This window comes from Phoenix dactylifera, chromosome 2 (genome assembly GCF_051530095.1).
Source record: "Phoenix dactylifera cultivar Ajwa chromosome 2, Ajwa_hap1_PhDact_Kaust_v1.1, whole genome shotgun sequence".
Classification (NCBI taxonomy): Eukaryota; Viridiplantae; Streptophyta; class Magnoliopsida; order Arecales; family Arecaceae; genus Phoenix; species Phoenix dactylifera.
In genome coordinates, this window is record NC_143191.1 from 12,950,683 (window position 1) to 12,966,437 (window position 15,755).

Genomic DNA, 15,755 nt, shown 5'->3' on the forward strand with positions numbered 1-15,755 from the left:
AGGCCACCCATCTTCCACCAGCAACCACTCCTCTCTTCCTTGGTTAGAGAGAGAGGAAGCGTCTCTCTCTTTTCTCTCTCTCCCACCCATTCTCTTTTTTGTTTCTCTCAAAGTTTCTCTCTACTTTCTTTAGAGACATTGGATCTAGCATGGTATCTCTTTTCATGATTCTGGTTCAACTTTGACAAAGGGTTCTAATCTAAAGTCGTTAGGTGGCATGTCAGCCCCACCCTAGCCCATGCCAAATACTATTAGATTTGATCGCCATGATCTTTGTTGAACCATGTGTATCCTACTCCGAACATGATTCGATAAATTTTACTTGATCGAACCGACCGAAATGTCGGGCATTCCCGTTTGGTTGGTCCTGTGAGAGTGTTAGAAGTCAAATTTTTATAATTATGATGAAATTTTAATAAAAAATATAATTTTTAGATATTAAGCTCTGAGAAAAAATTTTGGAATTAATTGGATCTGTTAACAAGGTAAGTAATATTTCACTTTTTCTACATTTATCAGTAATTATTAAATTATTATTTTTATGACTTTTGAGTGGGATTATTCATGATGCATGAATTTGATGGATAGTATATTATTATGAAGAATATTGTTTTGAAATATTATAATGATATATGGTCTTATTATAGATATGATTGATTAATTTTGACATCGCATAATTTTAGAATTGAAATATGAAATCTAGAACTATTTGAATTTTGACCTAGCTATGTTGAGGACCCTACCAATAAGGGCTAATACGTTGGTACATAATTTATTTTTAAGATTGTATGCAAGATGATTAGCGACATACCACCCGTAGACCAGCGGTCCTGAAGAACTTTACTGCAAGATGATGGGTATCTCATGGCAAGAAGATTAGTCGGTGTTATAACCCTGCCACAGGATGATGTAGTCATATCTCAGAATCGATAAAATAAATTAAAAATTTGAAAAAAATGAATCTATGAACATAATTTAAGATTTTAAAAAAGATTTGATTTGTATATTAGTATAGCATTTATGCTTATTTTTTGTAAATTATTATCTATTTGATTGCCTGATTTTATTTAGTTAAAGTAATCATTGCTTACTGGGTTATTTAGCTTATTATACGATTTTTTTTTAAAATTTAGAGAACTAGCCTGATTAGGATTTTCAATATAGGAGAGAAACTAATAAAACTTTGGCACAAATTATTCTAGATTAGAGTTTATTTAACTTGATTTACTATCCTAGAATATTGTTAGAATCGTGAGACATTTAAATGTTGAGTTAGTTATTGAAATAAAATTTGCATATTATTATTTAAATTATTTAACTGTATATTTATGATATCATATTGAGATGTCTTGTATACTTGTGGGGAGGATTTTTTATGAGTATGCAGCGGTTGACACAACCTCCGATTCGTGAACTCGGGTCGGGGGCGTGACATAAAACAACTAGAGCATCATGCCACACATGAGGTGATTTTCTCCAAAAATTAGTCTAATTCTATATCATAATAAGCCTGACTCTATGGGTTTCGGCTGCAAGATGCAAGATGATAGGTAATTAAAGACTTGAATAATACTAAAATAAACAAGATGAAATTGATCTTCATAACCACTTGTTATAGGTTTTTGAAATGGAAGCATGTGAATGCTATATGTGGTATTTAAGAAATTAAGTCATATACATCATAAATGCAAGGCCCTATTTGAAGAGGCATTTGTGCCAATAGTTTTGGAGGGAAGTATGAGATGCAAGTAAAATATCGATCTTAACAAAATGTTAGTCATGTCTATACTTTACATTCTAGAAGTGAGTATTATATATCACTCCAAAAGTTAAGAACTGGGGATGAGAAGAGTTGTTATATTCATTTTAGGGAAACATTTAATTTGTCATATATAGAAACTTAATGAATTGGCATATCTTTATAAGCCCCATTGATATCTTATTTTTTCCTCATATTTTACTCATTTTATTTCTAAAAAATAATTATAATAAATTTAAAATATCGTCAATAGTTGTTAGCTCGGTCAATTGGCCCTCCTTACCTAGTACTCTACACTTTGGGATGTCCAAGGTTCTTAATCTAGTAGTGTTACATGACCACCATGTTGCTCCAAATGTGTATCTTACAGAATTTATAATTAAAATTTAGTATCACTATTGTGAATCAGGACTTGCCCTAGTGATGACACCTCTCTATTTAGTAATCTAAGGTTCCAAGTTTGATTTTTGGTTGGTGCATTTTTAAAAATTGGAACTGGGTAATTATAATATAGAGATGTCTCCTTCCTTATCTCTAGAATAAATGAATAAATAAATAAAAGATGGTATCAAAATACTTATGCGATTGTATAACCATGCACAAATATATTTTTTAAAAAACAAAGGCTTTCAAAGTATCTAGAGAGTTAGTATCTTAAAAAAGAGAAGGTCAGTTAAAATAGATATTAGAAAGGTAGCAAATTAGACATTATTATTTTGGTATTAAATGAAATTTGCTATTATAGTTTTTATTTTGTAAAGCTTTATCTAAGAAATTAATAACAAGTTTGCCGATATACAAGTTTGTGTAATACACATGATGTGGAAAAATGATTAGATAAAAATAGTAAATGATATGAAATAAATAAAAATAAAATGGTAAACAAAAATTAAAAACAAAAACTAAAATGGGAGATAAAGTTTTGAGGTGGATAAACTTATTAGAGAGGAGGATAGAGATAGAGGGGAAATAAGTTTGTCATAGAGTAGTTAGGATAGAGAGAAAGGGATTTGAATAGAGAATTTAAATTAATTATGTGAATACTTTGTCTCCAAAAATATCCACATTGATTACTATCAACTCAACACTTTTTTTCATTGCAAATACTTTTTTTAACATAGTGTAGATTGTAGAAAAATAAATAAATTTCAAGATACAACTCTAATTGTAATTATGGTTTCTGTACTATTTTAGTAATAAAAGCTTGCATGATTAGACTATTCTAAGGCATGAGAGGGGGATTTAGTGGTTTATATTGGCTAATGAATTTGAGAGGAGATGATAGGAGAGTGTGTTTTCTTGAATTGTGTTTCTTTAACAAGTTAGGATTTTGTAGAGAGGGAAGTGATTATATATAATTTAATCTTAGGAAATATAAGAGGTCATGAAGAATCTAAGGTGGTAAAGGCCTATTGGCTAAGAGATATTAAGAAAGAATTGAAAAGGTGAATTGTAGGGATTTAAGGAGGAAATGTTCATTTGAAGTGTTTTTCTTTGAACAAAAAAGATTAGAGAAGAGAGAGAAAAGACTAGGACTAGTGAAGGGGAGCTGGATGAAGAAATTTAATTGAATCTTCCCCTCCTCACAAGGGTAGATGATATGAAAGGTGGATGGATGGCTAGAATATTGTAAAAAAGAAGAAGATTGATCGATGGTATAGATTGATGGTGGCATTGATATAAATATCATGAGATTTAAGAGTAGATCTAGGGTTACTTAAGTTTTTTAGGAAATATTTGGAGATCGAACATGAAGCCTAAAAATTAAGCCAATGCATGTCAAGGATTTAACACCAAAATAAGTTAGGTTAATTATGAAGAAAAACTTGGATTTGTCATTTAGTGAAACTAGGATTAGATATGATAGAGAGAGCATGTTTGGATATAGATATATGGCAAGAGAAGAGCAATAGTAAAATGGAAGAAATGCCACTTGGCAAGTGGTCTCAAGAGGAGAATTGGATGGTGGGTTAGGATGAGTATGGTTTTATCATGATGCACCATTATAAGTAAAAGAATATTCTCCTTGGATGATCTCATGATAAGGCGGTATAGGTCATGAGGTGAGAATATTAATGGATCCAATGACATATAGGCTTAGCTCGATCCTATGCTTCATTTATGTCAAGCTCAATTTGGATACAATTAAAAGATTTAGGGGCTACTTAGGTTCATATACTATATTTGGTCCTTCAATTGGGATAAATTGGATTGAGAAGGATAAAATAGGCTTAGGAAGGCTTTAGATTAGTTGGGCAAGGATTTGATAGAGTATGATCAAACATAATCAAGTTAGATACAATTTAAGAGGTTAATTTGGTTCTATTTGGATAGGTTAGGATTAGTTGGCCAGGCGGACTAGGATGTATTCAAGTTTACTTGGTAAGGAAGTTATTTTCTCTCCAACTAGGGCCTCCATATATAGCCGACTTCACTCTTTTAGAGTTCTAATGCCATTGAAAAGAGAAAAGAAATAAAGTTTCTATTGTATTTTTTTTTATTTTTATATATCTCATGCAGCCTAGCTCCCACATCTCTTTTTTCTCTTAGATATGTACATTGCCCATGATTGGTTCTAGGTATTGTAAAGAATGCAAGAAGATGAGGTGCTACTAGCTAGTTAGGTATATATAGTACTAACGATAAAGATTTACAGAAGGAATTTTTAGAATTAGAGGTCTATTCTATGCTTGAGTGAAAGGTGATTCCTCAAAATTTATTGGGTGGTTAAAGATTTTTTTGTGAAATTTTTTTCATGCTTGCTTGCACCCAACACTTCTCGATGTCATTCATTTGTTGTCGGGAATGAGTTCAATTCAATCTTCATACATGTTGCTGCCAAAACCCAATCATAAGGTATCAGAGGTGCTGATCAATCTACATGAGAGGAAGCTTTGATCTGAACACAAAAAGAAGATAGAAGGTGGCCCAAGCTAATCTGGCTAGGGTTCTCCGACTTATATCACTAGAAGGGCTTTGGGGAATAGCAGAAGGCCTGAAAAAGAAAAGTAGTGTAGACGAGTATGAGATGCGTACCTAGTATATTGAGCTCCTTTTATAGCTATGGAGTTCTTGTCCCACCAAGGTTGGAAGTTTAGTATCAAGTGAAAAGCTAGCTCTTAACTTTCCTTATCTGAATTAGTCCAGGAGTCCAAAGAAATAAGTTTCCTTCAATGCCATGTGTTAACCCATGATTGATAGGCCAAATTTGGGTCACATCGGTATATATTTATGAAAAGTAACTGAGTTGCTAATGTGAGACATGCATTCACAAATTATGATGAAAAATTGAATTTATCATTTATTTGCAATTTGTTATTCCATTTCAAATAAAATAAATTTCACAAGGTTGATAAATCATGATTTTGAAGTGATTTCAACCTTAAATTATCATAGGTTTTTTTTATTAAATGAATATATATCTATCTCCTGCTATTGTCTTACAAAGAATATGATAATATACATAAATTTTACAAATTCATTTTTAAATTTAATTTGTGTTTTGTTTTGATTTGTTATTTTGTCTACTGGTTGCCTGATACATGTGAGCTAAAATAGAATTTTGGAAGAAACCAATTTAAAAAGTTCAACAATGCTGAGAGCAATGACTAAAAATTTTATATTTTGAAGGCTAGGAATGCCCGATGCCTAATGGCCATTATTTCTTCCAAAACTTGATTCTATGATGGAAAATGCATTATTTTATCTAATAAAAATAAAGAATAAGTTAACATGGATATTTTCCATTTTTGCTTGTTAATTTCTACTTGTTGCCACCAAAATCCAATTTAGTGATTTGAAGGGTGCTGGTAGATTTGCACAGTAGATAAAAAGATACTGATTTGCATGCAAAAAGAAGAAAGAAAGTCGTCAGAGCTAATCTGGCCGACGGTGTTCCAATGCTTGAATCAGAGTCCAGGCTTTGGAGAGAAATGGAGAAGAGGAAGAGTGCATGGAAAGAGAGTAGAGAGTATGGTAGAGTAATATATTTGTGGTGCTGCGTATGTAGTATCTTAAGTTTTTTTTTATAAATAGAGTCCTTATCCCAATAGGGTTGGACTCTCGATGCCTTGTGTCAGCACATGATTGATTGATTAGATTCGGACGACATTACTACGATCACACTATTATAACAATAATTATTTTAGTGACTGTTGTAATATTAAAAATTTAAAATGTTGTCTTTGAGATATATAATGGCTGTTACGACTACGACAATAATGTTTCGGTGGAGGGCCAATATTAGGTGATAACGTGTTATTTTAAACTATAGACTAAACAACCCTGCTTTCTCTTAAATCCAATTTTCGAATATAACACCACAAAAGTTAGAAAAAAGCTCTTCGGATCATTGGATGGTCCAAATGAGAAAATAATTGGACTTGAACTAATGACTAATCTTTTACCCCAAGATAGCGCATCAACTCAGAGCCTCATTCCACATTTCAATGGCAATGTTGACCATACATGCATATGTCCCTTTTATGGGGCCTTGTGAAGCATGAACTTGGAGAATTCTCCTTCCATATCTAATTGCTTCTCTTGAAGCCAATGCTCGGACAAAGTTCCCTGTTTATTTGAACGTTTTCATTAAGCAATATGTTGCTAAATACCATTTTTAATTAAAGAAGTAAAACCAACAATTTTTCACTCCATAGTCCTTAAGATCTCTATTGTAATCCATATAGATATCTAGACATAAATATAATAGAAGATCAGTGAAATGGAGAAGACATCAGTGATTCCTTAAGAATTAGCATATAAGAGTGAAGATTCAAATAAAAGCAGTTCTAAAGAAAGAAGAAAGCAAGGCTAGAATTGTCTAATATAAAAGGCCCAATAGCATAAAATTCTTGATAAATTTTCCCAGCGTATGCCAAAAACTGAAGCACAAAAGATAAAAGCAAGGCTACCGATTTAAGTTATTAAATCTCTTATACTATAAAATGAACAATTACCAACTTCATATCACTGATTTCTGTTGTGGTTCAAATTTGGCCTGAGGGTGACCACGCCAGAGGAGTCGAGAGAGCTGTCAGAGTGTCAAAAAAAAGGAAGAGAGTCATCTCCCACGCAACGGTATACCTGCACAAAACCTTACCGGTGCTTCCAGTAAGGACCCTCCGACGGTCAAGTTAGAGTGAAGCTCAGTTAGTCTAGCCAAAAGTCCCTTAGGCTTTATCTGACGGGGCTATTTATTACCTAGGTAGCGGTGGTATGGCCTGTTCTTATCATGAGAGGAAATGGCTTTAAGCCAGATGGCGTGCAACTAAAGCTTGCTAGTGGCGCGCGGTGCAGTCTGTTCTTGGGAATGATAAGGCGTAGATAGTCGTAGCAGGATATGGCTGGGGTAGTATGGCGTTGTCCTTAACTGTCGTGGGCCAGCAAGCAAAGCATGGCGTGGTGGCGTCGCAATGTACAGCCACGTAGGAGGGCGTGGGCACGCACATGGGTGCGGCTGTCGGCAAGGCCGAGCTCTTCGAGGGATCGCATCATGCATTTGGCGAGGTCGGCTTGACAGATGTTGAGACTAGTTTAGCATCCCGGGTTTCGAGGCGTGCTTGGTTGGGTGCCCCCAGCTCAAGGGTTGAGGCACATTATTGGATGGGGCACCCCGAGCTCGGTCGGGGCGGGTCGGCAAATAGGAATGACGCTTCGAGCTTGATCGAGGCGAGTCGGCGATCGTAGAAGGTGCCTCGAGCTTGGTCGATGCGAGTCGGCGATCGTAGAAGGCAAGCTCGGGGCCGGTCAGCGAATATTCCTGAGGTCGAAGGAGTTTTCGGCGGAATCCGAGGTCGGGCTGATTCTGGATCGGACCGAGGTTCCGTCTGATCGGCATTGGTATCTATTGGGCCGAAATTGGATGGCCCTTTTGTTGTAGGCAGGATGATCTATTTCACCCCCCATCAAATTCATATACTCAATGGAGCTGTTTGGCTGTCTTATTTTCTCAATGCATGAAAAAAAAACGTATTAAGAAACAAAGCAATATACTTGGAGAGGGGGCAAATCTTCATAGCAATTGCCTACAGAGTTTATAAAAATCCATTACCCACAAACTCAGTTTAGCGAGGCTATCCGTCAATCGTCAGATGGTACATTAAATCGATTGACACAAAAACATGGACAATAAAACCACGACCACCATTGCCTGCATGGATGATACAACCCCAGTTTGCATCAAGGAGGCTGCTAATAGCAATAATCTACACAATGGTCTTAGGCTACCACAGCCACGACCAACAAACCTCATCTCATCAATGCTCTCTTAAGCTGTAATTTGGAACACAAAAGGAGAGGTAGCTTAGGTTTTTCAAAGAATGATTACATTTTAGGAGAGGGGCCATGTCATCCTTTCTTTTGGCATAATAGAGATAGAGATATAAAGCTGTAAACCCAATTCATTAACTAGAACAAAAGATAGGTCTCTCATGGAAAGTTGGAGGGCTTGGATTCTTTATTCTCTCTCCCTCTCTTCCTCCTCCCTGTGTGCAGGCATATTCATGAGCTAGCATATGTGGGAACCTTGCGGACGTATATTTAGTCCCACATCATCTATTCATGAACGACATATCCATCTTCATGAATGATGTGCAACACTTATGGTCAGCTAGACTGAAAAATGGCGGCAATTGTGGATGCATATGATGATCATGGATATCAAGAATATTGCTTTCAGTAATCAAAATCTTCCATGGTCACATAATTTTTGCTGGATGATAGCGGCAAGCAAGATAGGACATTCCCCAACAACATAATAAACGCTGGAGAGAAGGTTGGTGCACCAATATCTGCCACATGGCATGTGGCATGGTTGCACGCCCAACCCACCTCAGAGCCAGGGAAAGTGGGTGAACGAATAATGCAAATACGTGCTAGTTTGTACCAAGCATTAGCATGGCACGGCATCAGCCTGCAGCACTTGGAACCTTGCTTCCAGTTTCACTTGTATGGATAGACTGCCCCAAGAATGAATTAGAGGCTTCTCCATTGTTTGAAGGTTTCGAGAATTGTATGTCATTTAAAGAAGTCGGAAAAAAAAAAAGAAGCAATGCTTCATTTTTTGGTAAGCTATAGATGAAATTAATTCTAACAATGTCTGAATTTAATTACATCAGTAGTATATAGGGTCGCGGAATAGTCAGAACTAAGGTATGTCGAACAGACATACTGGTGGCCTGTCGGACCGGTTCAGCTTGTTCAGAACCAGGACCGATACTCAGCCTGTACCAAAACGGACCCAGCAGGAGTTGGAGAAGACGAAGGCCTAGAGGGAGCGAGTGAGGGAGGAAGAGAGCAAAGAGAAGCCTCCGCCGCTCGTGGAAGGCCGCGAGGGAGCAGCGAAGCCCGCAGGGGCGCGGCAGAGGCCACGACCGCTGGAAAAAAATTAGGAATTTTTAAGTGAAGTCGATTGCTTGCCGACTTTATTTAAAAATTTCTAAATTTTTTTTTGCGGGCGGCGGAGGCCTTTTCTTCTCCCTCCCTCCTCCGCTCACTCTCTCCTTCTATTCTTCTTTCCTGGCTCCGGCTGGGTTCGGCCAATACGGGTCCTATACTATTTTCCATGGCTGAACCGTACTGGTCAGGGTTTGGACTGGTATGGTATGTGCTGAACCAGCCAATATACCATGGTCAAAATTCAAGAACCATGACTGCACTCTAGTGTAGCAACAAAAAGGTCTAGAACTCAACATAGCCAGTAGCTTTTTGCTATTGAAAACTAATTGGCATCATCAAAGTTAAAAGAAATAATGTCCCTTTTGGAGGTGTTACCAGAAATCAGCATTGATAAATTGTAATGCAGAGTAAGCAGAGGCACATTCGATTAATTGCAAGAACCAAGCAAACCCCCAAGGCTGAAAAAGATTTTATGCAATCTGGCTCTTCCAAACAAAGCGGACTAGATAGAAATCCTGACAGAAAGGTTATCTAGGTATACTGAAGGCCATCATATAATCAAATCAACCAAGATGGCACTTTCACCTCTGCCTGAACTTTCAATCCAGTTCCTAAACAAGCCACCATCAGTTAAAGAGTCTCAACTCAAATCAAGTAGCTCCATGGATAGGGAAAAACTAGAACCAGATTCTTGATAGCATTGTTGAGAAAATCAGAGAGATTTCTCCAGGCAGAGACTTCTCTCTTAGAATGAATCCTATTGAAACAAGTGTTTGGCAAGCTAACTACAGGACTCATGACTTTTAAGTCAATCCATTTCTGTGAAATGCAAAAACAAGATTTCTATCCACTTCGTGTTCCTTTTTTCCTAAACAAGATAATATGGTAATATCAAATCTAAATATAGACTAGCAAATCTTGATGTATCGAGCATATTCATAGTTCATAACCAGTCATTAAATTCAAGAAATCTCAATAGTTGCAATTACTGATGCTAATTATGAGAAAAAGCACGTAAATACTAACATTCGATGAAGAAATTGCCGCCACACTTAAGATAAGTGAGACATATAAAATGATCAGCACTACATAAAGAAACTTGATCAGAAAATTGTACTAACATAAGACAGAGTTTGTCTTTCAACCAGGGAAACAATAGCCCCTAGGAAGCAAGTATTGGAATATGATCCAGACAATGCTAATCGCAAATGTGCAAATAGCAGAAAACTTTGCTGAACATTTATTTTTCAAAAAAAAAAATCTTAAGTTCGCCAGTTTAACAGAACAAATTCCTTCCATCACTTCTCAAATAGATGAGTATAACCTGAAGCAATGATCAAGGACAACAACAACATAATGACAGCTGCTCGTCTGAATTTATGTTCCCATGCATGGCAATTTATATCACTCAAAAATCAAGAATATTTTTCACTGGCCGAGTAATAAGAGCTGAGACAAATTGTGAATCAGTTATCGAAACAGGTTTCTATTCTTACTGTGCCAAAATCCTGTACATATACAAGTCATATGTCTGGTGCAGACTTCAGCAGCAGTGCACCAGAAATGTTGCAAAATATTTCATATCCAGCACCATGTTCTGTGAGTAGATAAAGTCCTTGCACTGCAAGGATCCTCTGCGGTAGTCAATCAATATGGCTCCAGTTCCCTCTATAATTAACAAATTCAAGGATTGAAGCATACAATGTGTCATGTTGGTATAAAATAGAAAAAATGTTTCTTATCTGCTAAGAGGTTCAAGCTGCAATTCCATTATTCCAGATGGATGGGACTCTGGTTTAGTAACAGCTCTGTCAGGCTGTAGCAGATCGACTGAATCTTCTTCTTCATTGTTTCCCAACACCCAGTTGCCTCTGACAGAGCTCCTATCCCTTTGCTTCAAAAGCATATATTCTAAGTAAATAACTAAAAGTACACAAGCCAAAACCCATAATATTAGGGCCCAAGTAAGTCCTTCAACATTCTCACTGTCATATCTATGTCCCAAATGTTTCATTCCACTAAAGAGTGCCGCAATTCCAACCACAATAGCAGACCTCCCTATGATAACATGAAAATATTCCCAAATAATCCTCTTTGAACAAGCAACCTCTCCATGCTCTGCTCTTTTAGGCCGTAAATACGCATTTATTGGCTGGGCACATGCTAATATCATAGCTGTCAAACCAAATTTTACATGTACTGAACTGATATAAAAACCTCGGAGTTCAGCAGCCGCGAAGAGAACACCAAGTAAGACAATAGCTATGCCGGAATACTGCAGGTAGACATGCAACTGGTACCAGCCATCACCTTTCACATGCTTCAAGTACCTTGCAGCTAATATTCCACCTGGAAGCAATATACCCCAAGCAACAAACATCATAAATCCATGAACAGCTAAAACAGGGCGCAAGTCCTGCTCCGCCTCTGCTGATCCTCGTAACAACAGAACCCTGACAGGCCTACTGCTTGTGACAGAATGCATGTTCCTCTCATTCAAATGGTCTGCTGACCATTGGGCGCCCATGGCCCAAACAACTTTCAAAGGAGTAGTCGGATCAATAATATTCTTGCACTCTACCCTTCCACTACATGAAGGCGATAAAGGACGAGTGAACTCGAATGTTATGATGCCATTTTCTGATCTACATCTCACATAGGTTAGATTTTCGGAAGTTGGATGCACATTCATGGCATCCTTTCCATCTATCCAATAGGTGTCCACATGGCCCTTGCCGTCATCATCTATCCAACCTACATATGCGAAGCTATTTATCATTCCACTTCCAAACCCAATTGCAAGGTATCCACTTTTTTTCTCACCCCGAGCTGCCATTGAAATTGAACCATCTGACAAAGTCCAGAACAAGGAAACTTGTTGATCATCCAAGAGAACACTATTGTTATACATATCAGAGAGACCACCATCGACCACTTGAACTTTCCAGCCCATTTTCTGCTCGTATAGGGAATGGTAATAAACTAGGTCAGGCGTATTCCGATCAACAGACCACACTAATTCCGTTGGGCTGGATGGGACTCCCTCAGCCTCTGGTCCACCTGCATAAATTACTTCAGTCATATTACGCGACGTCGCATTCCCTCCGAGAGAATCAGATGTGATGTAGAGTGCTACATAATGCCCGGCTTGGACCGAGAATGTCACTGGCACACCCCTTTCAACTCTCAGCAAGGGAGCTTCTTTCTTGTTGATATAAAGAGCCTTTGTCGGGCTGGGAGGATTCGGGTAATGCAATGCAGGCCCTGAAGACACAACCAGCAGCGTCTTCCCATCGGCGATGATTAGATCCTGATCCTCCTTGTCTTTTGCATCCAGCGGCCCCAGGCAATCATTCACCTTCATCGACACATCGAAGTCAAAGTACCCGTAGGTCGTGAGGCGAGGGCCGCCATGGTTCTGAGGGAGGTAGTGAGGGCGGAGGGTGTCGGGCGGTCGCATCAAACCCAATGCCCATATCACTGTCATGTTGCCGGTCATGTTCATCGGCACATCGTAGTTCTCGTCCACGGACACCAGTGGACGCACATATCGGATGAAGGAGACCCCATCCCTCCGGTGCCCGTACACCAATTTGGTGTTGTTCACCATCACGGCGGGGTCTGAGCCTTCATACGCAGTATCCGGGCACACGCCCTTGAACTTGCCGTCCTTGCTTGGGAGGCACTCACTGTATTCAGTAATGAAGTAGTCCTCCGCGAAGGGAGTGGCATCTTCTGTGAACCAAGCCACCGCCACATCGGCGTGGATCATGGAAGGGGACGGCAACCCGGGCGCCGCCCACCCAAAGGCCATATAATACTCTGATCCAACTGCAGCTTCTAAGCCTAAATCAATGGAATTGGATTCAGGGGAGAGCGTCCATCGTAGGCGATACCTTGGAGACAGGGTGAGGCAGTTGTCGAACATCGTGGGCTGGCGGTGGATCCGTCGCTTGCTCCGCCTGGACGACGGCGAGGGGGCAGGGGAGAGATCGGGGCTGGGGGCGGGGGCGTCGGACTGGTCGGCGCCAGGGGGTCCGACGACGACGTGGCCGAAGTCGGAGGCCATGGCGGGGTCCCAGACCGCGATGACGGAGATCTGGTCCCAGCTGGCGTTGTCGGAGAGGCGGACGGTGAAGGATTCGTTGCGGAAGGTGCGGTTAAGGGTCTGCTCGGAGATCGGGGATCCCAGGGTGAGGTTGCGGAAGTCATCGCCGTTGGCGCCCCACCACCGGACTTGGCCGGAGCCGGCGAGCATGTCGAACTCAAGTACTGAGAAGGAGCAGCCGTCGAGCACCCGGACGACGCCGCGGAGCTGGTGCTGGACCATGACGAGGTCGGCCTCGAAGCCGGCGAGGGTGGTGTTCCTCCGGCAGCCGGCGGCGGCGAGGGAGGAAGAGATGGGGAGGAGAGAGAGGAGAGAAAGGACGAGGAAAAGGCGCGGATTTTCCGCCATGGGAGGAGCTCGATCGAGATCTGGCGCTCGATCCGATCGGGAATCGATGGTTTGGGTTAGGGTTTCGGGCGAGGGGAGGCTTTCACGTGGGTCGTTAGGGACGGTGGTTGGGTTTGGCTTTCGGGATGGTCCATGGTCCCCTCACTAGGCGTTGGGTTGGGGACGGGCGCTTCGCGGAATCGCGGGTGGCGGAATGCGGCTTCCTCGGATTTGAGAAGCTTCCATGCTCTTCCTTTATTGTCCAAAGTCCATAGTTCTTTACTTTGTTTGTTGATCTTTGCAATGGAGTCAAAACTAGTTGGCTTGGACGCATTTCATGGAGATGGGCTGTTATGTTAGACTTTATTGGTGATGACAACAAGCTAGTTTAGATCATAATTACATGAAGTGAAGTAGAGAGAAATAAAATACTGGAGCATAATATCAAACTTTCATTTATTATATCATCAAGAGCTCTTCTTTTACTTCTTTTTTTTTATCATTTAGGCTAATGTTATTCATGATTATATATTTTTATGTAGATAATATAATATGTTTCTAGATCTTAGATACAAATAATTATTTTTTTTACTCTTATAAGTACTTCATCCATAGTGTCTATGCATGATATATATATTTTTAGGTTTGTGGCTCGGTCTTGTGCTGAGACCTTAAAAAATTACCTATCTACTCTAACCAACACCAACCAAGCTCCTCTCTCTCTCTCTCTCTCTCTCTCTCTCTCTCTCTCTCTCTCTCTCTTTCTGAAAGAGAGAAAGGGAGGAAAGACCTTAAAAAAATATTTTTTTTATAAAGAATATTAAAGATAAATTGACAATGTTCAAATAATTAGAGATGGTCTATCTAAAAATTCAAACCCAAAAGCTTCCTCAAGAAGTCTCTCTCTTTCTCTCTCTCCCCCCTCTTTCTTTGAAAGAGAGGAAGGGCGGAAAGACCTTAATTTGTTTTTTAATAAAGAATATTGAAGGTAAATTGACAATGTTCAAAAAGTTAAAGATAAACTATCTAAAGATTCAAACCCAAAAGCTCCCCAAGAAGCGGCGAGGCCTGAATGTTTGAGGATCCCCAATTCGCATTATATATGCATTTGATATAAAAATGATTTAAATGCAAAACAAGCGAGTGCAACAAATCCTTATATGCATGCTCTTTTAATCAAGTCATGCTACTTTCATGTGAGGTATCTATAATTTTTTGATTTCATTCTTTGTAACTAGGAGAGCATTAAGTTGAGGTATTTGTAATGGTAGAACTTGGAGAAAACAAAACTACTACAATCAAATAAAAGTTTTTTTATTTAAAGAGTCCAAGTTGCAAGGCTGGTATAATGATGATCCAATATTTTTAATAACTTTCCAAAGAAAACTTTTCATGTGATTTTTGTCGGAACTCAATATAAAAGTTGTTTTTTCTTAAAAAAGTGAGGGGCTTATCCCTCACGAGATACAGGTAGGTCTCAAACCAATGTTATGGGCACCACACCCTCATGCCTTTGCCAAACTCGTTGGCACTCACCAATATAAAAATTATTGTTGGAAGTTTCCTTCCTTTAATAGTTTGTAATGTTGAGAGGGATTTTAGTCCCACATTGCTTGAGTAGAGATTTTTAGATAGCTTTATAAGCATTCATATCTTACACATGTTAAAATAACTTTTTGGTGAAAAGTTGTGGAGGGAAAACCAATATTATATTAACAAAGATTGGCACTTGGTTTTTATCTGTTTTGCACAAAATAACTGCACTAGCAGTTATGTTTTGAACAGGCACTATTCCAAAGGTTGTGTTGGTTCAGAGTTTAATTCAGGGTTATAAATTGCCAATATCCTTCACAGATTAATATAACTTCTACAAAATCTTCATTTCGTTGTTCTGGGGAATTCTAGTTTTGCTGGCTAGGATTCTATTTTGGTTTTGTTGTATCCTGGAGCGAATTTGCTGGATCACCAACAACAATATAGTGGGGCAAAATTCGCTTAAGGACAGTGTTAATTCACGCTTCGAGATCGGTTTCAAATACTAGAATTCCTCCTGCTTCAATAATTATTCCTAAAAACAATTCATTACAAACCAAGCTGGAAGGACCTTGCATATTTTATTCTAATTCCATGCCCATGTAACTTAATTGATTCTTTCTAATCTCT

The 15,755-nt window shown here is 38.9% G+C and overlaps 1 pseudogene across 1 annotated transcript; it reads right to left on the bottom strand.

Moving 5' to 3' along the window:
• Positions 1-10,619: 10,619 nt before the first annotated feature.
• On the bottom strand, positions 10,620-13,893 carry LOC103696278 (cytochrome b561, DM13 and DOMON domain-containing protein At5g54830 pseudogene; annotated as a pseudogene). The gene has a single exon (XR_015975100.1). The product of XR_015975100.1 is annotated as a cytochrome b561, DM13 and DOMON domain-containing protein At5g54830 pseudogene (transcript).
• Between the last annotated feature and the right edge of the window lie 1,862 nt (positions 13,894-15,755).